Consider the following 27,745-nt stretch of genomic DNA (forward strand, 5'->3'; position numbering starts at 1 on the left):
GTGTTGGAGAAACACACGAATGTGTTTTAGCGCCACACGCTGGACTGGAGAGAGAGAAGCGACGAGAGGCTATAATGGGGAGGCTGTAGACCTGGAGCCGGTAGATATAGGCCCCAAGCTGTTTTACGCCCCTGTTGTTCCTCATGCGTCCAGTAGGGGGAGAAGGAAATACGGCGAATAACACTATATGGGGAGGCTGCAGAGCAGACCTATGACCTACTGTAAAATGTATTATTTATATTTATTTATAAACTGTTTTTATATACAGGAGACTGACTGATATATGATGTTGTGAATTTATATTAAGCTATATTTAGATATTAACCATATTTATGCCATTAGACATACAGTAGCCTACTGTTTAATCATTTGCATCCTAAATGAAATATCTGCTGTACAATTCACAATTGGTCGTCATACAGCTACAAAACATGTCCTACATAGTATTTTATGAAGACAAACACAATTTAACCCTTTTCTAAAACTCCAAGGGTCATTTAAAAGAAAGAGACAATATTGTTGTTCACAAAAATATTTATTAACACCATGACTTTTATTTCTTAACAGCATGACTCCTGTAGATTCTGCATGACTCCTGTAGACTCTCCTATGGCTTGCCACTCTTCTTTAATTGTTTTTTTATCCTGCTGTCAAAGTGCTCCCGCTCACTGATAAAAATAAATAAAGCAAAAGTTGCATAGTGGTAGAAACAATGGTTAATTATAAATATTTCCTTTATAGGATTCTTACAGTACCTTGCAGCAATGGCAGGTCCTCGCAGGAATTTCTCCTCAGCCTCCAAGATGGACACATGTTCCACAACAGCAAGAGCACAGATGATGGACTACCAGAGAAAGAACTGAGATTTATCACTGCCCAAATAAGCCAAGCATCATTTTGCATGTTTAGTTTTTTGTTTTGTTGTTGTTGTTGTTGTTGTTGTTTTTTTTTTAAAACAAAATCAAAAGTGCCTTTTCTATATTAAGCACAAAACTATTATTTTTAGCGCAATGGTCTAACATTATGGATAAACTATTTGACATTAAAAAAATGTGAATATGACACCATGCAGAGCACAACTAACACATTAGTCCTACCTCTGCAAAAAGGACATCCATAATAAATCTGATCTGGTCACTGTGGGTGTGTGTGGGTGTACTGTTCAGAATTGAAGTCAGGTGAGTGTAGATAATATCAATTTGTTCCTGATCTTCAATGAACAATGGCACAGGCACTTTCTTTATGGAACACTTGGAAAAAGTGTCAAGCCACTGTGATTTTTTTTTGTCCATTGATGATGGACTGTGCAGAGAAAATTGAAAATGACATTAAAAACATTTCCATGTATGTGTAAGTTGTTTATTTACTAGACAAGCTATTGGTTTAGAATGCAGTTAAGAAATGCATTCTTGATGCATGTACCTGAATGTGGTTATCGGTTCCTCTTGCCACAATGAAGTCCACCAGAGCCTGGTTGGATAACTTTCGGTTCCTCCTGGCAACAACATGTTGTGGCAAGTCATGTGTTAGTCCTGGAAAACTCCTGTAAAGTGGTCATAATGTCCCTTCAGTCAGGCATCTTGCCTCCTCTGTCCAGTGGGCGAACCTTTTCCCATGCCTTTTAAACAGTCCCTCCAGAAAAACGCGGATTTTTTTTGTGATTGTTGCGGGCAAAAATCCTTGATTATGCGGCAGGTTTTCTTAAAAAATGCGATGGAATATGCGGGATATTTTTGCAATCTTATGCGATGAGATTGCGGGAACTTGCAAAAACTGCGGTTTGATAAAAAAGAGAAAAAAAAGGTGACCCCCCCCCCCCAACACCCTGTTATCACTAGGCTACTACCTTACTGTAAAGAGTCATCTCTTATGACTTCCAATGATAAGCAACCATACTAAATCACAGAATATTTAAGTTCTCATTCTGTTTTATTTCAGACCTTAATTAACACATGGCTCAAACTTACAAAACATTGAGTCAAACAAGTTCTCTAGCTTTACAAAAGGAATATTCAACTACTTCTGTAAAAATGAATACAAATAAAATATACACACAAATATACAAATGCTGTTTAACAGGAATTGCAAAGTGCCATCTCTTATTGCAACGTAAATTATTTTACATACTACTAATATACTTACAACTGTAAGGTTTTGGTACTATTCTGTAACAAAAAAGTACAATCTTACAACTGTAGAGGTGCATCAACTTCTGAATGAAACTACAACAGTCCACTGTGAAAATGAAAACTAACTGCGTAGCCTTTAACACTGGCCTATCATTCGCCATCCTCATCCTCATCCCTCTTTCAAAATAATTTGCCACCACTGTCATGTAACACACCGGGTAACTGCTTCGCGCGGTCTTTTGCGCTTATTTTTGTTGGCAGATGAGAATGATTTGCGTCCTTCACCCTGGTTTCACCGCGGGCTTCACAGATGATGTTCACGTCGCGCAATTACGTCACTTCATAAGGTTCCCATTGGGAAATAATGGCGATTTACTTGTGTGAAGTAAACGCAACATTTTTCAACTTTCTGCTAAGATATATGTGACTTTTTTGCAACGAAAATTATTATGATTATGAAATCATGCGACCTCCGCATATTTTGCTTCCTGAAATCGGGATTTTATGCGGCATATTTAAAAAAAATGCGACCTCCACATTGATTGGCTGATTATGCATTAAATCACGCGATCGCATAATCGCGTTTTTCTGGAGGGACTGTTTCAAAAATAAAAAAAATCTACATTGTTGGCCCCCAATAGGACGCCTCTTGTTGTGGACAATAACCAGGCTGCATTAATAATTTAATGTATAATTAATAATTACATATAACCAATGTATAATGTATAAATAATTTAGTGACCTGTAATGCCTCAGTTTGGTCAATTATTTCTACTGACAAGAAAGGAACAAAGAATGAAACACCAAACTGAGATGTAAAGAAACTAATACACATACCCCTCTGTCTCAAACCGCTCAATTAGACGTAGACACCACCACTCCCTGATTGCAAGCATGTCAAGCTAACAGAAATTGTAATGTTACAGGATTAGTATTTAAGTTGTATTGTTAGAATTTAATGACCAGCAATAAACTTTATAGCAACCTTCTAAGGAAGAAAATAGAAAAGCTCACTTACCAGAAGAAGCCATGTAACGCAAGCTAAAGACAGACAACAAGATAAAAATAAAAATGTAATTAATTTTAAAAGTGAGTGAGACAGAGCGGGTAAAGAGAAGACTAGGGGCAGCTTAACCTACACGTGGTTAGCTAAGTTTGAGTCAGACAGACTGACTCAATCAAGTACTTTTGCCTCTCGAAATAAATTACTGACCCATCTTTTGAATTGATATCGCATCAATCGTTTATAAATAATAAATGTTGCATCATTACAATACAATCAACAACAATAACTTATTTACATACCTCAATTCGTATTGCTTCAAAAAATGTCTGCTGCCATCATACAGATATGGTCTGCTGTTTTGATGACTAGGCTCATATACTAATATACAGCCTCCCCCTACTGGACGCATGAAGAACAACAGGGGCGTAAAACTGCTTGGGGCATAAAAACTGCTTGAAAACTACCGGCTCCAGGTCTGCAGCCTCCCCCTACTCACGAGAGGCGGCTGCAGATTCAGGACCGCAGTTCTTGAAATGTATGTAACTCTTCTTCTCTCTCGCTCTCTTTTCTCTGGCAGCTAATGTTAATTTGATTATGTGAATATGTAATACCTCATGTTCTTGTGGCATTGAATTAATAAAGCATAAAAAACAAGCCAGTTTCGAAAGTGAAAGAAACTAAAAAAAAAAAAAAAAAGGACCGGAGTTCTAGGACCCTTGTTTTTCGTGACAGCGCCACCATACCGTACTGGACGATAAAGCGATGGCTGCAGTTTCAGGATAGCTGTTATAGTACCCTGTTGGTTTAGTTTGCAGTCACGTTACTTTGTATATAGCATCAATAAATGAATCTCAGTAGTATAGAGTCTGGGAACATGACGTCAGCAACACAATGCATTCTGGGACTTTGGGACACGGACACTACTGTATGTATTGGATTGGATTGATAATATACTGTTTTGTTTGCTCTCTACAGATAAAAAATAAGTTACAATGGTAAAAGCTTGTTGTGTAATTAACTGCCATACTCGTACTCATGACCGGCATGGAAAAATAATTTGAATGGAGTGAGATTTTTCAGCTTTCCCGCTGGAAAACCGCACCTTGATCTCAGGTCTCCGAGTTAACAAAGCATCGTCAAATAGCTTGGTTAGCAGCAGTAAGAAGGAAAAGAAGGATTGTCCCTTTGGTCTGATATATACACATGTATGTCTGTGCATTTATATATATATATATATATATATATATATATATATATATATATATATATATATATATATATATATATAAATATACAGAAATGTACGTTATATAAACAACTTTTTTTTGGTGTGCACTTCAAGTATCCTTCAAGTATCGTACAGTAACCTTCAAGTATCAAGAAAATAGATAATGTAATAAGCGAAAAAGATACATACAAAGACAATTGTTAAAATTTATTAATTCAAGACCTTTGAGGAGACAACAGTCTTCCGCTTGTTGACGCGGAAAATTTGAAGGTTCTGCACCCATCCATTTGTAAATTGCAGGTGAGACTCGAGAGATTTATCATTTTTAAACTGATCAGAGGTGTACGCTCTGACACTACAAACAAGGTAAGAAAACACAATGGGGAAGGTTACGAGCGGCAGCTCTTTAAGATCATCCGACCACTCTTTGTGTTCGTGCAGATTGAGTTCGTTGATTGTCTTTATTTTTTTCTAAATACCGCATCTTTGCTTCCTTGTTGAGTTTTTCTTTATATGTAATCTTACAATTGATCTGTATGTCATGTCACTTTCACTTTTACTGATGAGCGTGTTCCAAAACATGGTCGCGACTACCCAGAATGCAATGCGCAGTGTCGTAGTTTCCCAAGCTCTAAGCTCTAATTGTTTTTAAATGTGATTTTTGATTCAAAATGCAGCAGAGGTTAATTACTAAGTGTGCTTTGAGTCACAATTTTACATTTAAACATGAATTTACACAAAATATAAATGAAATATCAAGTTCTAAGCGGCCATGCATTATAATATTTTTTCTTCTTGTTTTCTCGTTATAACGACTTAATTTTCTCGTTATCTCGACATAACGAAGTTCGTTTTCTCGACATAACGAAGTTCGTTTTATCGTTATAACAACTTCATTTTCTCGTTTTCGACAAAACTAAGTTCGTTTTCTCGTTATAACGACTTAATTTTCTCTAAGAAGTTACAAAACTGCGCCAGCAGGTGCCACTATAGACCTGAATATAACTGATGAGGTGTTGTACACTATCCACTTTACTGTACACGGACCTTCCTCGTGATCGCTGTAATTTGTGCAGTCTTCATTACTGACATTTAATTAATTCATAAATGTTAAATGCTTGAATCAATATGAATATTTTGTGTATTAAGTTCCTGCTAGATGCATGAGTTTCACCAACGCATTCTGTGTCATAAAATAACTGCTTATCAAAACCAAGGTTGACATCACTTGTATTCTGTTTATCTACAGTAGGACGGGATTTAACGATGTAGGCTGATGTGCTTCTTTTCCTTATTACTAATCTTTATTTTTAACCACATTGATGAGAAATGTGATGTATATTTAAAATTAATAGGCTAATTTAATTCAATTTTGTTCTATAATGTTGTAATAGTTTTTTCTACACACACACACACACACTACATGTAAACATGGACGCTCTTTTCAAACAGAAGCTTGTAACACACATGATATCTGTTACATCATATAATGACTACTACAAATTACAAATTATATATAATTTTATTTCAAAGGGAAAATGAAAAGTGAGTTTAATCCAAGCAGCTCTAATTTCGCGATGTTGCCATTTAAACATGTTAATTACAAAAACAAAACGTTGGTTGTACTGTCTCTGAAAAAATCAACAGTGATTGATCAGCCTTTGTTTATATACAGTATTGTAGACGTTATTACCTAGGCGAAGCTAAATTTGCTGAAATATAGGCTACAGTAAGAGCGCCTGCATGGTTGTCCATCAGATGCCTGTCAAAGTTGAGTTCGTTACTATAGCAACAGTAAAACTGTCATGTCGTTATAACGAGAAAACAAACTTTTGTTATGTCGAGATAACGAGAAAAATAAGTCGTTATAACGAGAAAACGAACTTCGTTATGTCGAGATAACGAGAAAAATAAGTCATTATAACGAGAAAACTAACTTTGTTATGTCGAGATAACGAGAAAAATAAGTCATAACGAGAAAATTAAGTCGTTTACGAGAAAACAAAGAGGAAAAAAAAAATTAGCCACCTAATCCAGCTTCATGGTACAGGCCCCTGATTCATAAAAGATTTGTTTTGTTTCTTTTCTGTCTCCTCATTTGCCATGTCTGATATTTTAACCAACAAGTATCCTGTCCTACCAGAGGACTGAACACACTGGATCATTGCTACACTCAGTTTAAGAATGCCTACAAAGCTCGGTCACTACTGGCTTTCGGTAAATCGGACCATGCCGCCATTTTCCTCACACCGGAATATAAACAAAGGCTTGTTCAAGATCCCCTGGTGCAGAGGGTGGGGACACGATGGTCCACTTACTCTGAAGCCATGCTACAGGCAGCTATTGATGACGTAGACTGGGACATGTTTCGGGCAAGTTCATCTGATGTCAGCGAGTTTGAAAATATGAGGTAGCATTAAGCTTTGTTAACACGCTAGCAGAGAAAGCAACTGAAACAATATCTATAAGGACCTTCTCAAATCAGAAACCGTGGGTGGACAGAACAATCAGTGCTGCAGTAAACAAATGCACTGCTGCTCACAATGCCGGTCTTCTGTCGGGAATCATGAGCGAGTACAAAGCATTGAGCTATGCTCTCAGACGCGCAGTAAGAGCCGCAAAACACAGATACAGGGAACGAATAGAGTCACCAGAGGGCTTGCTTAGTTGGGGTCACTTAATCTTCAACGATATTGTTGACTTGATTGCAAATGAATGCACAGACACAATTTAAACTGAACAGAGATGACATCCCTGAATTCAATGATGAACTGCCTTCAACTGTCATTTTGCATGATTGACACACTGTTTTCCTAATGAATGTTGTTAAGTTGCTTTGACGCAATGTATTTTGTTTAAAGCGCTATATACATAAAGGTGACTTGACATTTCCAGCTAAATGACTCCAGACGCATGTGGCAAGGACTAAGGACCATCTGTGCCTTTGTAGATAAATCCTTTAGAGGTGAGAGCAGAGCTAAACACTTTCTATGACCAATTTGAAAGCAATCTAAGAAGCGTGAGTCTGCCGATCAGAACGTCAGGAAGCAGCAGTCAAAGCAGTAATGATCATATGATCACCGTGTCGCAGGACGAGGTTCGGAGGGTTCTAAAGCAAGAGAACATCAGGAAAGCAGCCGGACCTGATAGGATTTCTGGTTGTGTTCTGAGGTCCTGCGCTGATCAGCTCGCTGGTTTGTTTACATCTATTTTTAATGAGTCCCTTGCTACCTCAGTGGTTCCAACCTCCTTCAAAAATCCCTGTGAAACATCCCTGTGCCTAAGAACAATAAACTCTCTTGTCTGAATGACTACCGTCCAGTTGCCCTCATATCAATAGTCAAGAATGAATTTGAGGGACTGGTTAAAAACTACATTTGCTCCTCCATTTTGGATGCTTTGGACCCTCTTCAGATCGCCCCAACAGATCTCACATCCTGCACTCTTCCCTCTCTGCAAATGGATTCCTGAGTTCCACACCGGCAGACTTAAAGTGGTGAAAGTAGGCCAGTACACCTCCATCTCCATCAACCTGAACGTAGGAGCCCCACAGGGCTGTGTCCTGAGTCCCCTGCTCTACTCTCTCTACACACATGACTGCGTGTCTTAGCACAGCTCCACATCTATAATCAAATTTGGTGATGGTACTGTGGTTCTTGGCCTCATTCACAACAATAATAAGACCGCATACTTGGAGGATGTAGAGAAACTAACATCATGGTGCCAGGACAACGGTTTCTTTCTGATTATGAGCAAAACTAAAGAGTTGATTGTGGACTTCAGGAAGAGACAGCAGCAGCCCTATACTGTTATGATCAGCGGGACCACGCTTTCACGTTGATGATACAAATGATGCATTAGGACTTGTGTTTACTGACCTAATAAACTCTTTTGGAGTCAAGCAAAATGTCACCGAGCCCACTCATCGTTTTAATCATACACTAGAATTAATTATATCGCATGGAACAGTGCGAAAACTGCTATAATTGTATAAAATTGTTATATTTCTTTCAGTTCAGAACACACCGCATTAACAGCATGAACCATGTGACGTTGGGTCTGCATTACTTCTTCCATCAGTACACGCCTTGAGTTACCAGCGCTCGGTGGTGGCACAAAGGATGATGATGATGCCCTGGATTGCCCACAGGATGGGGTTGCTTGGGCATTTGATGATGGCGGCACACTGGACATTGGAGGCACACAGGATGGCGGCGGCGATGACACGTAGTATCTAAGCCTACATCCCTTGTCTACCCCACTTGGACCACTCACCGGGCTTGAAGGCATTCCAGGATTAACTGTTCCTTTAATCATTAAAGGGTGGGTGAAATGCTATTTCATGCATACTCAGTTTTTTACACTGTTAAAGAGTTGGATTCCCACGCTAAACATGGACAAAGTTTAAAAAATTAAGTTGTACGTTTGAAGGAGTATGTCTGTTCCAAAAATACTCCTTCCGGTTTGTCACAAGTTTCGGAAAGTTTTTTTCGAGTATGGCTCTGTGTGACGTTAGATGGAGCGGAATTTCCTTAAATGGGTCCTGAGGGCACGTTTGCCGGAAGAGCGTGTGCTCCCGTATGGCAGAGCACTGAGAGGCTGAGCACAGACAATCACTGATCAGAGCGAGAGCGTCGCGAAATGTCACAAAAGGAGTGTGTTTTTGGTTGCCAGGGCAAGACAACTCTGCACAGATTACCAAAGAAAAAACAGCATCAAGGGACCAGTGGATGGAGTTTATTTTTACAGAGCATCAACGGAGTTGTGCAAATGTTTGTGTTTGTTCCCTTCATTTCTAAAATGCTTGTTTTACAAACAAAGCCCAGTTTGACAACGGATTTGTGTATCGTTTATTTCTTAAGGATGATGCAATCCCAACGAAAAAGGGTCACGATTGTGTGTTGGAACCACAGGCGGTGAGTAAAACTGCTTAAAATATCTCTGCCTCCTTGTAAGTGCACTCGCCTCCCATCGAAGACCCGGGTTCAAGCCCCACTCGGAGCGAGTCGTTGCTGCTGCTGCTGCTCTCGTTCAGTTTCAGCCTTCACAACTGTCACAGCTTCCAAACGCTCTCAACGCAAAATCCTACTGGCGTTATTCTTTAGCTCCGCCCACACGTCACACCTCCAGGCGCTCGTGTTTTTCCGGGAAAAATCGGTACAGACTATCTTTCTCTTATGAATATAATAAAATTAAATAATTTTTGGATTTTTGAAGGATGCAGCACTACTCTATAGGTACTCAAGATTAACAGGATATTGAGTGAAAACGATCATTTCACCCCCCCCCCACCCTTTAAAAAACGTTTAATTAAATAAAGGTTGTATTGCATATCTGTAAATATGTGAAATAAAATGTGCACTTGATGACTTGCTTTTGACTTTTTAAGTAAAATTTTTAGCATATGAATAAACAGGAAAATTGACTATTTTAATAAACGTATATCTTTAGGGCAGCTGCATCTATTGCTAGATTTGTCACTTGGATATTTTAGGACTTTCCACTTCCACAGAATTTGAATTGGTTGATTTAAATTATCCACAACAAAAAAGCAGAATTTTAAACAGACAAAAGCGTACATAATGTGTAGATAAATCAATTACCATCGTCACCGCAAATCACATCCGTATCACCTTGGAATTCTGGCAGAACTCTACTTAATCCTGTTTCCCTTATAATCGCACCCACCCTTGCATCAAAGGCTGAGAGGCCAGTGATTCCTTGACCACCATCAGTTGTTACGACACTGCGCCTGTGTGCACATATTCTTTTTTTTACGACTACTTTTAAGTCAGACCATTTTTTTTTGTCACTTGGACTGTGCGAGGCACCGAGGTAACAGCATTGACTGCTTCTGTTACTTGCTCCCATTCTAATGTCTTTCTATTATTTGAAATGCCCGCAGAGAGCCCACCAAATAAAACTTTTTTCGGCCCTCCACCTCAGACAGCAGTACCTCCATCTTGCAGTCGGTGAAGTTTCTTTTTTTTGTTTTCGTTTCTGTTCTTCCATTTTAAGCCAAATAGATAAATGACAATTATCGGTCATTTTAATATGCAGGGAGATAATGCATATTCAAAATAGGCGGTCTTAACCTCCAAATATGGTTATTTCGGGAGGAGATTGGGGTAAGCTATAAGCACGTGCACCGGCGCACAATATTCAGATAATTTTGATTTATAAAGTGAACCTTGCGCAGGTTCTGGCGTACGTACGGTTTTATAAATCTGAAATCTTTTGTGCGTACGCAAATTCTGCTTTATGTGCGTACACACACTTTAAGGATGAAATCTACGCAAAGTTTTATAAATGAGGCCCCTGCTTATTGCATCAGATCAAGGCTGCATCTTATTTCTAGCCTTTCTAGGCGTTCGACACCATAGATCATGACTTACTCATAGATCGATTACAAAACTATACAGGTATTCAGGGGCAGGCTCTAAGATGGTTTAGATCCTACCTGTCCAATCACTACCATTTTGTTTACTTAAATGGGAAGTCATCTCATTTATCATTAGTAAACTATGGAGTGCCACAAGGATCTGTCCTAGGTCCCCTTCTAATTTCAATATACATGTTGCCCTTGGTAATATTATTAGAAAATACGGAATTAGCTTCCACTGTTATGCTGATGATACTCAGTTATATATCTCAACGAGACCAGATGAAACTTCTAAATTGTCTAAGCTAAAAGAGTGTGTTAAGAATGTAAAAGATGGGATGACCAATAATTTTCTCCAATTAAATTCAGATAAGACAGAGATATTAATTATTAAAACAAAAAACACTACACAGAATTACAATCTGCAGGATAACAATCTGCAACTAGACGGATGTACTGTTACTTCCTCTACAGTCAAAAATCTGGGTGTAATATTAGACAGCAACTTGTCTATTGAAAATCATATTTCCCATGTTACAAAAACTCCATTCTTCCATCTTAGAAACATTGCCAAGCTACGAAACATGTTGTCTGATTCTGATGCAGAAAAGCTAGTTCATGCATTCATGACCTCTAGACTGGACTATTGTAATGCACTTCTAGGTGTTTGTCCTGCTTCTTCAATAAACAAACTACAGGTAGTCCAAAATGCAGCAGCTAGAGTCCTTACCAGGTCAAGAAAATATGATCATATTACCCCAATTTTACAGTCTCTGCACTGGCTACCTATTAAGTTCTGTATCAGTTACAAATGATCATTACTTACCTATAAGGCCCTAAATGGTTTAGCTCCTGCGTACCTAACTAGCCTTCTCCCACATTACAATCCATCACGCTCCCTAAGGTCACAAAACGCTGGACTTTTGGTAGTTCCTAGGATAGCAAAGTCCACTAAAGGAGGTAGAGCTTTTTCACATTTGGCTCCCAAACTCTGGAATAGCCTTCCTGATAATGTTCGGGGTTCAGACACACTCTCTCTGTTTAAATCTAGATTACAAACACATCTCTTTCACCAAGCATTCAAATAATGTATCTTAAATTGTGAGTATAGTTGCATCTGATCAAATGCGCATTTTTATTCTTTAGCTTGGGTTAAACTAATTAATTTTACTTTGTTGGATCAGCAGCTATGCTAATGATGTCTCTATTTGTTTCTATGTTAGGATTTACACAAGCTCCAGTCAGGATCCAGAATACCTGAGAAGAGATGATGCTGACCCCTCAGAGGACCTCAGATGATGCTAACCCTGAATCAACAAACAGAACTAACGAATATTGCTACAAGTGTGACTACATCATATAATCATTATTAATTATTAATAATATTAATCATTTTCATCATCTGGCTGACTACGTCTTATATTATTTTTTCTACAAATCCTGTCATACGTGCACAAACTGACAGTTACCACTTATAAGCTATTACTAAATATTGTAGAAACATAATTTTCTGTAAAGTTGCTTTGTAACGATTTGTATTGTAAAAAGCGCTATACAAATAAACTTGAATTGAATTGAATCAGCGGGACCCCTGTGAAGAGGGTGAGGAGCTTCAAGTACCTTGGTGTAAACATCTCTGAGGACCTAACTTGGACTACCCACATTCAAACACAGGTTAATAAAGCCAGGCAAAGACTACTATCTGAGACAGCTGAGGAAATTCAGGGTCTCACCAGCAATTCTTAAAATGTTCTATTCAGGGGCCATAGAAAGTGTATTGACTCAGTGTATCTCAGTGTGCTCTGGGAACAGCTCCAGTCAAGACTGCAAAGCCCTGCAGAGAGTTGTGCGCTTAGCTGAGCGCATCTCAGGGTCTGCTCTTCCCTCTCTGCAGGACATCTACCTCAAACTCTGCAAAAGCAGAGCTGTTAAAATCATCAAGGACTCCATTCACCCCAATAACCATCTTTTCACTTTGCTGCCATCTGATAAGCGCTTCTGTAGCCTGATGGCTAAAACCGAGAGAATCAGGAGGAGTTTCTTCTCCCAGGCCATCAGGCTCCTAAACTCAAAATTAGCCTAGGTTTGGTGCTTGGCTGCGAAGAGACTGTGGGCTCGCTGAATTTTAAGATCCAAGTCCACTGGAAAATGTAATTCACGCTTGAGGACATTCCGAAAAAGCGAATGTTGTTCTTTCATGATCTGGATTTCGAGATGAGTCAGTTTGTTTTGGTTACTCCTCTGTCGCTTAATGCTTTCAGTCAGCACTTCAGTCAAATCCAGTGTCATGTCCTCAACACGTCCCACGCGATTCTCCACTTCTTCCATTCTTTCAGTCAGGTCTCTTACTTCCTACGTCAGATTGTAAAGTTTATTACCCATCTCCTAGTACAGGGTATTAATTTACTTCCTTAGTTTGTTATTGTCCTCCTACAGTTTGAATTTAAGTGTTTCTATTGCTTCCAATATAGCGCTCAAGGTTTTGTTAGTTCCACCTGGGCTTGTGCTTGCTTGCTCGGCTGTGTTGCTAGCTTTTGTCGCGGTTATTGATTTGTCTCCTTTGGGTATTTTGTGTCGTTTTGGCTTTAATGTTTTGAACCCCACTCAAATGCTTACCTTCCTTTATTATTGTATTATAATAAAGGAAGGTAAGCATTTGAGTGGGGTTGAGTATTGCTCATTTGAGTATTGCTTCCGGCTTTGCTACCGTTCGGACGTTCTAGCTTACTGCTCTGCGCTTTCCTTCTTATTCCTGTACTTTTCTCAGATTTTTCTAAGATTTTTACTTCAGCAGATTAGCACAGTGCTCAAAAAAATTTTTTTGGCCACAAACGCTAAAACTAGAAACACTGGGACTGGAATAATACTACAAAAAGAAGACTTTGTCTCCCACTGCGAACAGCTTACATTCCGGAGACGGGGAAACAACTGCCTACCAAACAGAAGAGAGAGAAAATGCCTCCTGTTGGATCTACTTGTTGCATGAACTGCTGTAAACTTCTACAAAGGATTGTGATTCTTGAAACAAAGTTACTTTCTGGACTTCCAAAACAGACGGAACACTTAGCAGACCGTCGTCATGGACCCCCTCAGCAAACAGCCGGTGAGTCCCATGAATCTTCTGAATCTCAACAGTTTATACCAAGTGTAGAGGAACAAGCCGTATCTGATCACCACACTAATCGTTGGCACAAATAGGGAGCAAGACCCAAAGGAACTGGGTTTCTCGTATTGCTGGCATAGCTTCCTCTACCCCAGATTCGACTATGACAAGGCTTGTAAATACTGGTATTCTACCATCCCCTATACATCTGGAGAAGAGATTTCAAGAATTAATAAATGTGGGTGAGGAATCCCCAAATGTATTTAAACATGGATCTGATCAGCCAGCAGCAAACACCGCTACTAACAGGCGCTCAAGGACGAGCAGACAGCGGCACTCAGCTCAGAGCGCAGCCGAGCCCAGGACTCTGATAGTGGGTGACTCTGTTATCAGAAACATCCATAGCAGGACTACAACAACATGCTGCCTTCCTCAAGCAACGGTCTCTGAGTGAACAAGGAACTTCAGAACATTCTGATGAAGCACAAGACTGCAAATCAAATCATCATCCATGTGGGAAAGAATGATATTCGGAAAGAGCAGTCAGAACTCCGTAAGAAGGACTTCATTGAACTCTTTGAAACATTTCAAAGACTCAAAGTTCAGTCGTTCATCAGTGGACCACTCCCAGCAAGGGGAACAAATATGTTTTCACGGTTGCTTGGGCTGAACACATGGCTACAAAGATCTTGTAATATAAAAGGAGTAAATTTCATCGCCAACTTCAATCTTTTCTGGGGCCATAGACAATTGTTTAAACCGGATGGCCTCCACCCAAACAAACTTGGTGCAAGAGTGTTTAAGGACAATATCTTCTTCTCCCTTCGTCATCCTTCAGCAGAGTGTGTCAATCCATTCAGCACACACACACCGGGTCCGCGCCCGCAGATATCAACTAAAAAACGGCGGGCCCCCCAACCACCAAAGCCTGTGAGCCCTGTTCCTATGAGAGCTCTCCGACCGCTGCCACAATGCCAGGGCACAAACCCTCTATCTGCTGAAGGTGAACCAAGAACAACTGATAGCAGCTCTCAGTGATATGTGTCGGGTCCCCGCTATAATAGCAGCAACATTGACAAATGCCTACTGAACAAGCGGGAACCCAGTGAGCCTGTAGCTGTCTCTATTTCAGTTTTATCACGTGATAGAAAGTCTAAGGCCTTCTCAAGCCGAAGGGCAAACTCATCTAATCTGCGGCCTATTATGCATCAAACTAAGATTGATGTAAAGACACAAAGCACTGCCATCAAGCTAGCACTTTTAAACATTTGCTCACTAAAAATAAATCATTTCTAATCAATGACTTTATAACCACAAACAATCTGGATTTTATGTTTCTAAATGAAACATGGCTAGAAGACAGGTGCAGTGCAACAATCCTAAATGAAGCAGCCCCTCCTAACTTCAAGGTGCTCCACGCATTCTGTTTATTATTATTTACAGGCCTCCAAAATACTCTCCAGCCTTTGTTGAAGAGGTCACAGAAATGTTATCAATAATTTCCTCAGAGTTTGACTGTTTTGCAATTGTAGGGGGTTTTAATATTCACATAGATAATGCAGAAAACAAAACTACAAAAGAAATGATAACGGTTCTAAACACCTTTGACCTGATTCAGCATGTGCATGGACCCACACACAAAGGTGGACACACTCTGGATCTAATCATCAGTAGGGGTCTAAACATTTCATCCATTGTTATTAAGGACGTAGCACTATCTGATCAATTCTTGATTTTCTTTGATATATTGATCTCTGCTACCACTGAATCTAGATCTGTCTCTGTCAGAAGGAGATGCATAAATGAGAACACAAGTGTGCTATTTATGGAGGCTATATCTTTAACACCAAGCATTTCTGCAGACTCTGTTGATATTCTTCTTGATTCCTTCAACTCAAAAGTTAAGAATGTTATTGATGATATTGCACCAATAATAGTCAGTAAGAAAACAAACAGACAGAAATCAGTTTGGAGAAGATCAACAGCAGTTCAGACTAAGAAAAGACAATGCAGAAAAGCAGAGCGGATGTGGCGGAAGACAAAACTTGAAATTCACTATAGCATCTATAAAGACATCCTTCATGCTTTTAATGTGAAACTAGACACAGCTAGACAGAACTTCTTCTCAAACCTTATAAATAGTAACTTAAATAACACTCTTACTCTTTTTGCCACTGTTGAGAGACTGACAAACCACCCAAGTCAGATTCCCACTGATATGCTATCAGACAGCAAATGCAATGAGTTTGCTTCTTTCTTTTCTGAGAAGATCATAATTATCAGGAAGGCGATTAGCACATCCTCAAGTAATGCAGAGGTCAGACAGATTCGGCCAAAATATCAAAAAGATACTATGTCTATTTTTGAAAAAATTGATAGTAAATTCTGGAAGACATAGTGCATCAACTAAAATCATCAACCTGTTGTCTTGACACACTTCCCACATCTTTTTTCAAAAGTGTGCTTGACTGCTTAAAAGCAGATCTCTTAGAAGTGGTGAATGCCTCACTTCTTTCTGGGACATTTCCAAACTCCCTAAAAACTTCAGTTGTAAAGCCCCTCCTGAAAAAGACCAATCTTGATAACACAATTTTGAGCAATTTTAGACCAATATCTAATCTTCCTTTTATAGACAAAATTATAGAAAAGGTAGTTTTTAATCAGCTGAACAAATACTTAAACTCAAATGGATACCTGGACAATTTTCAATCTGGTTTCTGACCACATCACAGCACAGAGACAGCACTCATTAAGATAATAAATGATATTCGCTTAAATTGTGACTCTGGCAAAATATCGTTGCTGGTATTGCTAGATCTCAGTGCTGCGTTTGACACTGTCGATCATAACATACTACTAGAGAGACTGGAAAACTGGGTCTGGTTTCTGGGATGGTACTCAAATGGTTCAGATCATACTTAGAAGGGAGAGGCTATTATGTGAGTCTAGGAGAGAATAAGTCTAAGTGGACGTCCATGACATGCGGAGTCCCACAAGGGTTAATTCTTGAACCGCTCTTGTTTAGCCTGTATATGCTTCCACTAAGTCAAATAATGAGAAAGAACCAAATTGCCTATCACAGCTATGCTGATGATACCCAGATTTACCTTGCCTTATCTCCAAATGACTACAGCCCCATTGACTCCCTCTGCCAATGCATTGATGAAATTAATAATTGGATGTGCCAGAACTTTCTTCAGTTAAACAAGGAAAAAACTTGTCACGCTGTCAGTCTCTGTTTCCTGGGTGTCCCCTAGTGAGCTCACTTCTCCTTAGGCACTTCACCATAGGCACTTTAATTCCGCTAGTCTGGTCATGTCGTCACAGTAATTGCACTCCAATTAAATCGCACAGGTGTTGACTATCCTTAGTCATTAGTCTCCCTATATAGAGCTGTCTTTCTCTGTCGTCTTTATGGAGTCCTTACCCTATGTGTGAGTTGTGCTTGTCTCGTTAGTCTTCTCATTACCTTCTTGTTCCTCCGCGTTCTTATCCGTATCATCCGGTTCCCTTTTTGTTTGGTTTGTCTCTCAAGACAGTTTTATTTTGTATTTAATCTGTTTGTGCAATAAACCATACCTGCAATTGGATCCTACCCTCTCCTTGTGTTTTTCCCATAACCCAACCGTCACAGAAGGACTCCAACATGCCTAGATCCAGCGGTGTGGGATTTCGAATCTGTTCCCCAGCCACCATGGAGGAACGGAGGGGGAGATTCCGGAACTTAACCACCCTTCATCAAAAGGGAAGTGAGGTGGGTGGCCTGGCGCAATTGTTTTGGACTTTGGCAGTCGGGTTAGGTTACAATGATGCAGCACTAAAAGATTTGTTTAATAATTGCCTGGATGATCCTTTACCTCAATGGGAGATGAAGGGGTTGGAGATCCTGGACTTTTGGGGCTTTACCAATTACCTGCACCATCGTGCTCCGTGGAATGCAACAACCACACCAGAGTTTCCAGACAAGACTGCCACCTGCTCCGCGCCACAGCACAAGATGGCCGAATCTACACCTGTGTCACTAAACAAGATGGCTGACTCAACGCCTGAGTCTTCCGTCAAGGTGCCACCGACTCGCCATCATAGAGGGCGGAGGAGGAGGAGACCGGCATCTACCGTTCCTCAAAGCCCGGAGGACGGTCCCGAGCAGCCCGCTGTCGTCCCGGAGGACATTCCCTAGCAGGACACTGCCATCCAGGAGGACGTTCCCGAGCAGGCCGCCAGTCTAGCACCTCAGCACAAGAAGGCCGCCAGCCCAGCGCCACAGCACAAGATGGCCGCCAACCCAGCGCCACAGCACAAGATGGCCACCAGCCTAGCACCACAGCACACGATGGCCACCAGCTTAGAGCCACAGCACAGGATGGTCGCCAGCCCAGAGCCACAGCTCAAGATGGACGACTCAACGCCTGAGTCTCCAGACAAGGTGCTGCTGACTCGCCATCGTGGAGGACGGAGGAGAAGGAGACAGGCGTCGACCATCCCTCAAGGCCTGGAGAAAGTCCCCAAGGCCGAGGCTGTTCCCGAGGAGGTGCTCGATGCTGTTCGAGAGGCCGAGGCAATGCCCGAGGCGGAGCCCGATGCGGTGCCCGAGGCTGTTCCCGAGGCGGAGCCCGATGCTGTTCCCGAGGCGGTGCCCGATGTGGAGGCGGTGCCTGATGTGGTGCCCGATGCTGTTCCCGAGGCGGTGCCCGATGTGGAGGCGGTGCCTGATGTGGTGCCCGAGGCCGAGGCGGTGCCCGATGCAGTTCCCGAGGCCGCGGCGGTGCCCGAGGCGGTGCCCGATGCGGTGCCCGATGCGGTGCCCGATGCTGTTCCCGAGGCGGTGCCCGATGCGGAGCCCGAGGCGGTGCCCGATGCCGAGGCGGTCCCCGATGCTGTTCCAGAGACCGAGGCGGTGGCCCGATGCTGTTGCCGAGGCGGTGCTCGATGCCAAGGACGGTGCCCGATGCTGTTCTGGAGGCCGAGGCGGTGCCCGAGGTGGTGCCCGATGCCGAGGCGGTGCCTGATGCTGTTCCAGAGGCCGCTGCCGAGGCGGTGCCTGATGCTGTTCCAGAGGCCGATGCCGAGGTGGTGCCTGATGCTGTTCCAGAGGCCGATGCCGAGGCGGTGCTCGAGGCCGAGGCGGTGCCCGATGCTGTTCCAGCGGCCGATGCCGAGGCAGTGCCCGATGCTGTTCCAGAGGCCGAGGCAGTGCTCGAGGCCGGGACGGTGCCCGATGCGGTTCCAGAGACCGAGGCGGTGGCCGAGGCAGTGTCCGATGTTGTTACGGAGACCGAGGCGGGGCCCGAAACCGTTCCCGATGCGGTGCCCGAGACACTCCAATTAAATCGCACAGGTGTTGACTATCCTTAGTTATTAGTCTCCCTATATAGAGCTGTCTTTCTCTGTCGTCTTTATGGAGTCCTTACCCTATGTATGAGTTGTGCTTGTCTCGTTAGTTTTCTCATTACCTTCTTGTTCCTCCGCGTTCTTATCCGTATCCGGTTCCCTTTTTGTTTGGTTTGTCTCGACAGTTTTATTTTGTATTTAATCTGTTTGTGCAATAAACCATACCTGCAATTGGATCCTACCCTCTCCTTGTGTTTTTACTATAACCCAACCGTCACAAAACTGAAGTCATTGCATTTGGAAACAAAGATGAAGTGTTCAAGGTGAATGCATACCTTGACTCTAGGGGTCAAACAACCAGAGATGTATAGTAACGAAGTAGAACTACTTCACTACTGTACTAAAAGGCGGTATCTGTACTTTACTAGAGTATTATTTTTTTTCTCCTACTTCCACTTTTACTTCGGTACATATTTTCGCTGAGTTTAATACTTTTACTCCGATATTTTTTTTTTATGTGCTGCATCGTTACTCGTTACAATTATAATAATGATACGAATCATTCCATTACAAACCACTGCCAGAACTGTAGATGGCAGGTTTGATGAAGCTGGCACATCATTGAGCGAATCAAGCGAGACTGCGTGTGCTGACTGAACTGCTGTGAAGAGAGAGATGAACACCGAGCCGAGCCAGATAATGACTCGTTCACGAGTCAAGAACAGGTTGCATCGGTTTTCGGATGACCAGTAACGTTAGTTCTTTCTGACAGTTCGATTCAATAAACCAGTTGAAGAAAACAGTTCACCGATCCTTTTGCGCTCGATGCAATGGCGTCATTGGCGTTGACTGCACATGGGCTCATAACATTAACACAGAATCAGTTCAGAATCAATCACCAAAAGAATCAGTTCGGTTCCAGATGCTCTGTGTGTCGGTTTGCTTCACGCTAAATCACACATGTGCAGTATCATCAGCTCCTCGGTTCACGAATCGGACAGAAACGGTTCTTGACTCGTGAACGAGTCATTATCTGGCTCGGCTCGGTGTTCATCTTCAGTTCTCTCTTCACATCAGTTCAGTCAGTGTACTGTTTGAGTCAATGAATTACTCCGGGATATTGGTTTGTTTTAACTCAGAGGGAGTGTCAGACACATTAAACAAGTTAACAGCTTAATTCATCTGTGGATTAATGCGTATTAGAGACGCGAACTGTTTAAAACGATTCAGTTCGATTTGGTGGACTGTTTAAAAAAGATCCGGTTCCATCGAACGATTCGTTCGTGAACCGGATATCACAAACTGCTTTGTTTTTAACTGTCTTACAACAGACACGGAAGAGAAGACAATGCTGAATAAAGTCTAGTTTTTGCTATTTTTGGACCAAAATGTATTTTCGATGCTTCAAAAAATTCTAAATGATCCTCTGATGTCTTACGGGTTTGAAACAACATGAGGGTGAGTTATTAATGACATCATTTGGCAAATTGGGCTAACTAACCCTAGTAACCATTTTTTTGTTTACAAGTTACAGTCAAAGGAATTGTGATTGTCCTTTAGGTTAATCATTTGAAATAGTAAAAACAATATGTTCAAACTTTTGACTACTTTCTTTAATAGCTACATAACACAATACTTCTACTTTTACTTTCAGTACTTGAGTAGTAAATTTTAAAATAGACTACTTGCAATACTTAAGTACAAAAAAATTTGAATACTTTAGTACTTCTACTTAAGTGTGGTGCTTAAAGAGCACTTCTACTTCTACTCAAGTCACTTTTTTGATAGAGCACTTGTACTTTTACTCAAGTCTGGGTCTCTAGTACTTTATACATCTCTGCAAACAACTAAAAATCAAGTCAGGAATCTTGGTGTGATTCTGGAGACAGACCTTAGTTTCAGTAGTCATGTCAAAGCAGTAACTAAATCAGCATACTATCATTTAAAAAACATTGCAAGAATTAGATGTTTTGTTTCCAGTCGAGACTTGGAAAAACTTGTTCATTCACCAGCAGGGTGGACTATTGTAATGGGCTCCTCACCGGCCTTCCCAAAAAGACCATTAGACAGCTGCAGCTCATCCAGAACGCTGCTGCCAGGATTCTGACTAGAACCAGAAAATCCGAGCATATCACACCAGTCCTCAGGTCCTTACACTGGCTTCCAGTTACATTTAGGATTGATTTTAAAGTACTTTTACACTCGTGTATATAAGTCACTAAATGACCTAGAACCAAAATATATTGCAGATATGTTCACTGAATATAAACCTAACAGAGCACTCAGATCACTAGGATCAAGTCAGTTAGAAATACCAAGGGTTCACACAAAACAAGGGGAGTCTGCCTTTAATTACTATGCTGCCCGCAGTTGGAATCAGCTTCCAGAAAAGATCAGATGTGCTAAAACACTAGTCACATTTAAATCTAGACTCAAAACACATCTTTTTAGCTGTGCATTTGTTGAATGAGCACTGTGCAATGTCCGAACTGATTGCACTATATTTTCACTGTTTTATGTTTTATTATTATTATTTTTATGTAAAATAATTTTCTGTTTTTAAATGTTTTAATCATTTTAAAAGTTTTAAAATTACTTGTTTTATTTTTGTTATTTTTCTTCATGACTATTTTACTTTCTTTTATGTAAAGCACTTTGAATTACCATCGTGTACGAAATGTGCTATATAAATAAACTTGCCTTGCCTATTTTATATCGTTGAGTTTTGGTGGGTATTTTCCATCAATCTTAGAGAGCTGTCACCAAACACTTCTGTCTCGTTACTCCATTACCAGCCCACCCCTTATTAATACATTACTATTAAACACTTGTTAAGCAATTGACTTACACTTTTCAGATGTGATATTAGATGAAAAAAGGAAGAAAAGTGAGTTTGGCAAAAGAACGGTTCGATCGTAAAATACAATACTCCCCCGTGCATTATTCTAACTTTCACCACTGAATAATGCTGTCCAATTAGATTAAATAAACATAAAATGAATGTTATTCTCAAGTTTTTCCTCAATTTAATTATTCGCAACATTTTATTTAATTTTATTTTTGTCAAAATGTAATAACTTTTTCTCAAGATTTTTTTTATTTTTTATTGCATGGCCCTAATCCTCTTCCGTGGATTGCCATTAGCATGAGTGAAGTGGGAGCGTTCAGGTGGCAGAGTATTCTGCAAGGTCTTAAAGCCTTACTTTAGGAGGATACATTCGCAATTCAAACAATGATTTGTGCAAAAAGAATTAGTAATTTGTTATTTGTACGGTGTAGATGGCCATACGCCATATTCCTGCGAATACAGGACAAACTGTGTTTTGTATAGCTTTCCTACAGAACGATTCTCTCATGGCTTAAATATGGGAAATTCTATATTATAAAGAATGGTTGGCAACCTTATTTTGCATAGATTTTATTGAAAAGAGCTAAGGCTAATGTAACCAGAAGATTTAAGATATAAGAGTATGCTTTTAAGTTTTCTTGCCTCATGAGTTTACATTATCTTAACAAGCAAATAAATTTAACATTAATTTCACTGTGTGTCTGTGAAACGTTGAGGTACCATCGTAGTATTTTTGTGTGCATTTGAATGTCATGGCAATGTACAACACAAAGTATCTTACGAAATGCACATAAAATAACATAAATCAAGGCATAGGCCACGAAGTGTTGGTGAAATAAAACAATAGCGGACCAGAGGGAATATAGATTTTTTTTCCCAGAAAATTTCTAGAACCTGTATCCATGTATGTTTATTTAAAAAATACTTAATAATTAAGAACAAAGATACTGTGGTGGTAGCCAAGGACAAGCAGGACAATTGTGGGGAAAAATTGTTGATTTATTCTTCCACAAAAACGATAACAAAAATGTTAATCAAATCCACAAAAGCAGATATATCAAAAGTCCAGTTCAACATAATTCCTGCAACCTCAACTAAAACAAAGGAAAAATAAATGAACTAAAACAGGCCTACAAAAAGAATAAATCTGCCCTGCTAGCAGGGTAACAATACAATGTAAGAATTGAAATCAGCTCAGATGATAAACCGACTGACTGGGTAAGTACCAACAACCTCTAAATATACCCATGTAGTATCTACCAAACAAAATGAAAAAGTAAACAATCAGATAACACTTTAACAAAAATCCTAAATAACAAAAAGATTCACAACAAAATGTGCATTTTAACATTTACTTAAATGTTGGTGACACAAGGAATGTGACCGTTCACTCCATGTTCAGAGACTCTAGGACTCAGGTGAGGTACAAACAAAGAAACATAAGAAGTGTGCATCCTTCTATGTTCAATAAACTGTTAAATAATCTTTACTTTGTGTGTGTGTGTGTGTGTTTTTTTTTTTTTTAATCAGAAATAAGGGGATTTAAAAATAAATTACTAAATCAAACATCAACCAATAAACAAAGTAAATTTAATTATAGCAATACATTGCAACAACTAATAAAACAAACAATGGCTTATTTTCAGATACAAAAGGTTTACTTAGCAGGAACATTCAAGAAATGCAATGAACAAATCTAAAAATAAAACACTATATAAACTGATACCTAAAGCAACTGTAATACAACTGTTTTTAAGTCAAGAATAGAGAGTGATTTTTCTCTTTGCAATTAATTTTATTACCCTTAAAAAATAGTTTTGTTCGATTTTATTTTTTGCCAAAATGTAGCAACTTTTTTCTTGTAATTTAACAAATTTATTCTCAATATTTTGTTCGACATTCGACAAGAAGTTTTTTTTTTTTTTTTTTATTGCATGGACTGCCGTTAGCACAAGTGAAGTGGGAGCGTTCAGGCGGCAGAGTATTTCTGCAAGGTCTTAAAGCCTTTCTTGAGAGGCTACAGTCACAATTCAAACAATGATTTGTGCAAACAATGATTAATTGGTTATTTTTATGGTTAAGATGGCCATACAACGTTTACCTGCGAATACAGGACAAACTGTGTTTTGTATAGCTTTCATACAGAACGCTTCTCTGATGGTTTAAATACGGGACAATTCTGTATTATACAAAACAGTTGGACATCCCTATTTTGAATAGATTTTATTAACCTTGTGTGTTTTGACAGTATAATCACAAAAGATAACTTAGTTCAGAGATCAGGCGCTGTTTGACAGGCTTTTTGGTGCGCATGCTTCCGGGTGTATGTGACGCTCAGAAAAGGCATACATCAGACCAGCGCATGAATGAAACTTTTAACCAGCAAGGCTTTAAAGCACATGCAAATATTGTACTTTTGTGTCTGCGAATAAGTGCAGTGACCCCTGAGAGTAACTCTAAAGCCGAGTTAACACTGTCTGAACTGAACATCATATGCATTCACATCAGAGTCTCCATAACTGCAGCTGACAGAATGTACACTGTAGCATGATACTACAATATTTCTTCAAAAGCAGATTGTAAACACATTGTGAACACATCAGATCGATCCACTCTGGGACCAGTGAAGAAAATTTCGCAGTTTCATGCTGCCAAAACACCGGATCCGTCTAGAGGACACACCAAAAGGATACAAAATTTGTACATATACAGCTAAAGGCATCTCTGTTTGTACGGGGCCTTACTGTGATAGTTTTTTGTATGTATGTGTAGAGCAGATGAATGACTGAAGCGCTTCCCACATTCAGTGCAGTGATAAGGTTTCTCTCCAGTGTGGATCCTCTCATGTCTTTTCAGACTTGATGAACTATTGAATCTCTTCACACAGTGTGAACACTCAAAAGGTTTCTCTCCAGTGTGGATCCTCTCATGCTTTTTCAGGTCTGCTGACCTATTGAATCTCTTGTCACAGTGTGAACACTCAAAAGGTTTCTCTCCAGTGTGGATCATCTCATGCTTTTTCAGGTATCCTGACTGAGTGAATCTCTTGTCACAGTGTGAACACTCAAAAGGTTTTTCTCCAGTGTGGATCATCTCATGTATTTTCAGGTATCCTGACTGAATGAATCTCTTGTCACAGTGTAAACACTTATAAGGTTTTTCTCCAGTGTGGATCATCTCATGCTGTTTTAAACTGCCCACTGAAGTAAAAGTGATTTCACACTCTGAGCACTTGTACTTTTTTACACCAGTATGTGTTTTCTGATGTATTTTCAAAACTGAAAAATTAGAAAAACTCTTTGCACCCAAATAACATGTATATGGCTTCTCATTTGTATGAACTGTCAGGTGTTTCTTCAGGTCTGAAGCCCTCAAAAATGTTTTATTACATTGATTGCATGTGTACGGTTTCTCTCCAGTGTGGATCCTCTCATGTGTTTTCAGTTTTGTTATCCTATTGAATGTCTTGTCACAGTGTGAACACTCATAAGGTTTTGGTCCAGTGTGGATCCTCTCATGTTTTTTCAGGTCTCCTGAATCACTGAATCTCTTGTCACAGTGTGAACACTTGTAAGGTTTTTCTCCAGTATGAATGCTCATATGTGCCATAAGGCTTCTTTTTTGTGTAAAACTGTCCCCACATTGTTTACAAGTGAACAGTTTCTCTCCAGTGTGAAATCTCATGTGAAAATCAAGATGACATTTGTATGTGAAACTCTTTCCACACTGAGTGCATGTGAAAGTTTTCTTAGCTCTCAAAGTTTTTTCTCCAGTTTTGACATGATTTTTCTCCTCAACCTCACTCCATATTTTGTCCTCCTCTCTTTCTTCAATAAACTCTAAAATAAAAGCAAAAACAGTTCATTTGTCAGTTATTTCAAAAAAGTTGGTTCTTTCTGATACAATTTTATGAAATAAAACTTCCTGCAAATGTAAAAATATCATTTTTAAAACATAACATACACAAACCGCAATGTTTCTACAAGGAGAACTATTCAATATGTTTCATCAACTACAACATTAACTTTGTTGAAAAAAATTGCCCCCATTTGCTGCTCCATTTTTATTCTAAAGATTGTTTCTATTACAATAAACGATATAAAACTACTTGAAACTGTATAACTGTCAGTAGAATTAATATTCTACCCCAATTTCCCCATTGGCCTCTGACCATCATGGCTTCCTAATCATACCCATAATCATAATGCGGCGTAGCATGGAGTCGATCAGTCTGTGCCACTGCTCAGGTGTTATGAGAGCCCAAGTTGCTCTGATAGTGGCAAGTCCTGCTGGAAAATGAAATCTGCATCTCCATAAAGTTGGTCAGCAGAAAGAAGCATGAAGTGCTCTAAAATTTCCTGGTATATGGCTGCGTTGACTTTGGAGCTCAGAAAACACAGTGGACCAACACCAGCACATAACATGGCACCCCAAACCATCACTGATTGTAGAAACTGCACACTGGACCTCAAGCAACGTGGATTGTATGCCTCTCCTCTCTTCCTCCAGACTCTGGGACCCTGATTTCCAAAGGAAATGCAAAATTTACTTTCATCAGAGAACATAACTTTGGACCACTCGTGTTATGAGTTAATTAGCTGATTAGAGTGTGGCTCCAGGTGTCTTCAATATTGAACCTTTTCACAATATTCTAATTTTCTGAGATACTGAATTTTTGGATTTTCCTTAGTTGTCAGTTATAATAATCAAAATTAAAAGAAATAAACATTTGAAATATATCAGTCTGTGTGTAAGGAATTAATATAATATACAAGTTTCACTTTTTGAATAGAATTATTGAAATCAACTTTCTGATGATATTCTAATTATATGACCAGCTGTATTTCCTGTATTTCTCATAGTTATAATGTACTAGTCCTAGGGTTGTGCCGATAGATAGTATCGTGTATCAACGATAATCAGAGATATACGTTAGCAGATTTCTCTGTCGATAGTCAAGACGATACCCAGATAGCATACATATTCGGGCCTCATCTGGACCATCTCTGGCCCACACACATCAAGCCGGTTTTAGTTTGAGTTGCGGCATGCTGTTTATGGGCCAGATCTGGCCCGTGTATAACAAACCGGCTTTAATTTGAGTCGTGGCTTGCTGTGTGTGGGCCAGATTTGGCCCATGTGTGACAAACCGGTTTTAGGTTGAGTTCTGGCTTGTTGTATATGGGCCAGATATGGCCTATACCAGGTGACCAGATGTGCCATTTTCTGAAGACACGTCCTGGCAGATCACCTTGCTTTACCAGTCAGTAGTTCTAAAACTATTTTGAGTACTGGACACCCAAAATATTTCAGGACACGTAATATAAACGTAATATAATATATATAATATAAACGTAACGTAAGCGTGTGACTTTTAATTCGTGACGTGCTTTCATGGGCGTGCGCGCGGACCGGATGAAGTTGCCATGGAAACGGAGCACAACACTGCAAATGTCACGAGGAAACACCCCGTTTCTCGCTGATTTCACTGTTTTCAGGTGAGTTAAGTCCATAAAATCACACAAATACTACTTATAACTGTTGTTGACACTTCTCTTACTTGTATTTGACTCGCTTCTGTTGTTTATTTAGTTTACAGGAATGGTTTAATGTCTTCGAAAAAGTCCGTTAGCGTTTCTACCTTTTCAGACGACGTATCGTCAGGTATGATAACTCTTTTGTGCTCTTATTTCTGAAAGTTTGGGCTTTTAATCAAAT

The 27,745-nt window shown here is 39.9% G+C and overlaps 1 long non-coding RNA gene and 1 pseudogene across 2 annotated transcripts; both read right to left on the reverse strand.

Annotated features, from left to right (window-relative positions):
* Positions 1–1,079: 1,079 nt before the first annotated feature.
* LOC113096023 (uncharacterized) lies at positions 1,080–3,610 on the reverse strand. Of its 2 annotated transcripts, none has more exons than XR_003288444.1 (3): positions 3,148–3,172; positions 2,967–3,031; positions 1,080–1,543 (listed from the first exon to the last, which is right to left on the reverse strand). It is a non-coding gene; the product is annotated as an uncharacterized LOC113096023 (long non-coding RNA). The 2 variants fall into 2 exon arrangements; XR_003288445.1 differs by having other exon boundaries at positions 1,286–1,302; positions 1,423–1,543; positions 2,967–3,610.
* Positions 3,611–23,013: 19,403 nt separating this feature from the next.
* The window catches only part of LOC113096010 (gastrula zinc finger protein XlCGF57.1-like), a 52,674-nt pseudogene continuing 47,942 nt past the window's right edge, over positions 23,014–27,745 (reverse strand).

This window comes from Carassius auratus, unplaced genomic scaffold, assembly GCF_003368295.1.
Source record: "Carassius auratus strain Wakin unplaced genomic scaffold, ASM336829v1 scaf_tig00215844, whole genome shotgun sequence".
NCBI lineage: Eukaryota > Metazoa > Chordata > Actinopteri > Cypriniformes > Cyprinidae > Carassius > Carassius auratus.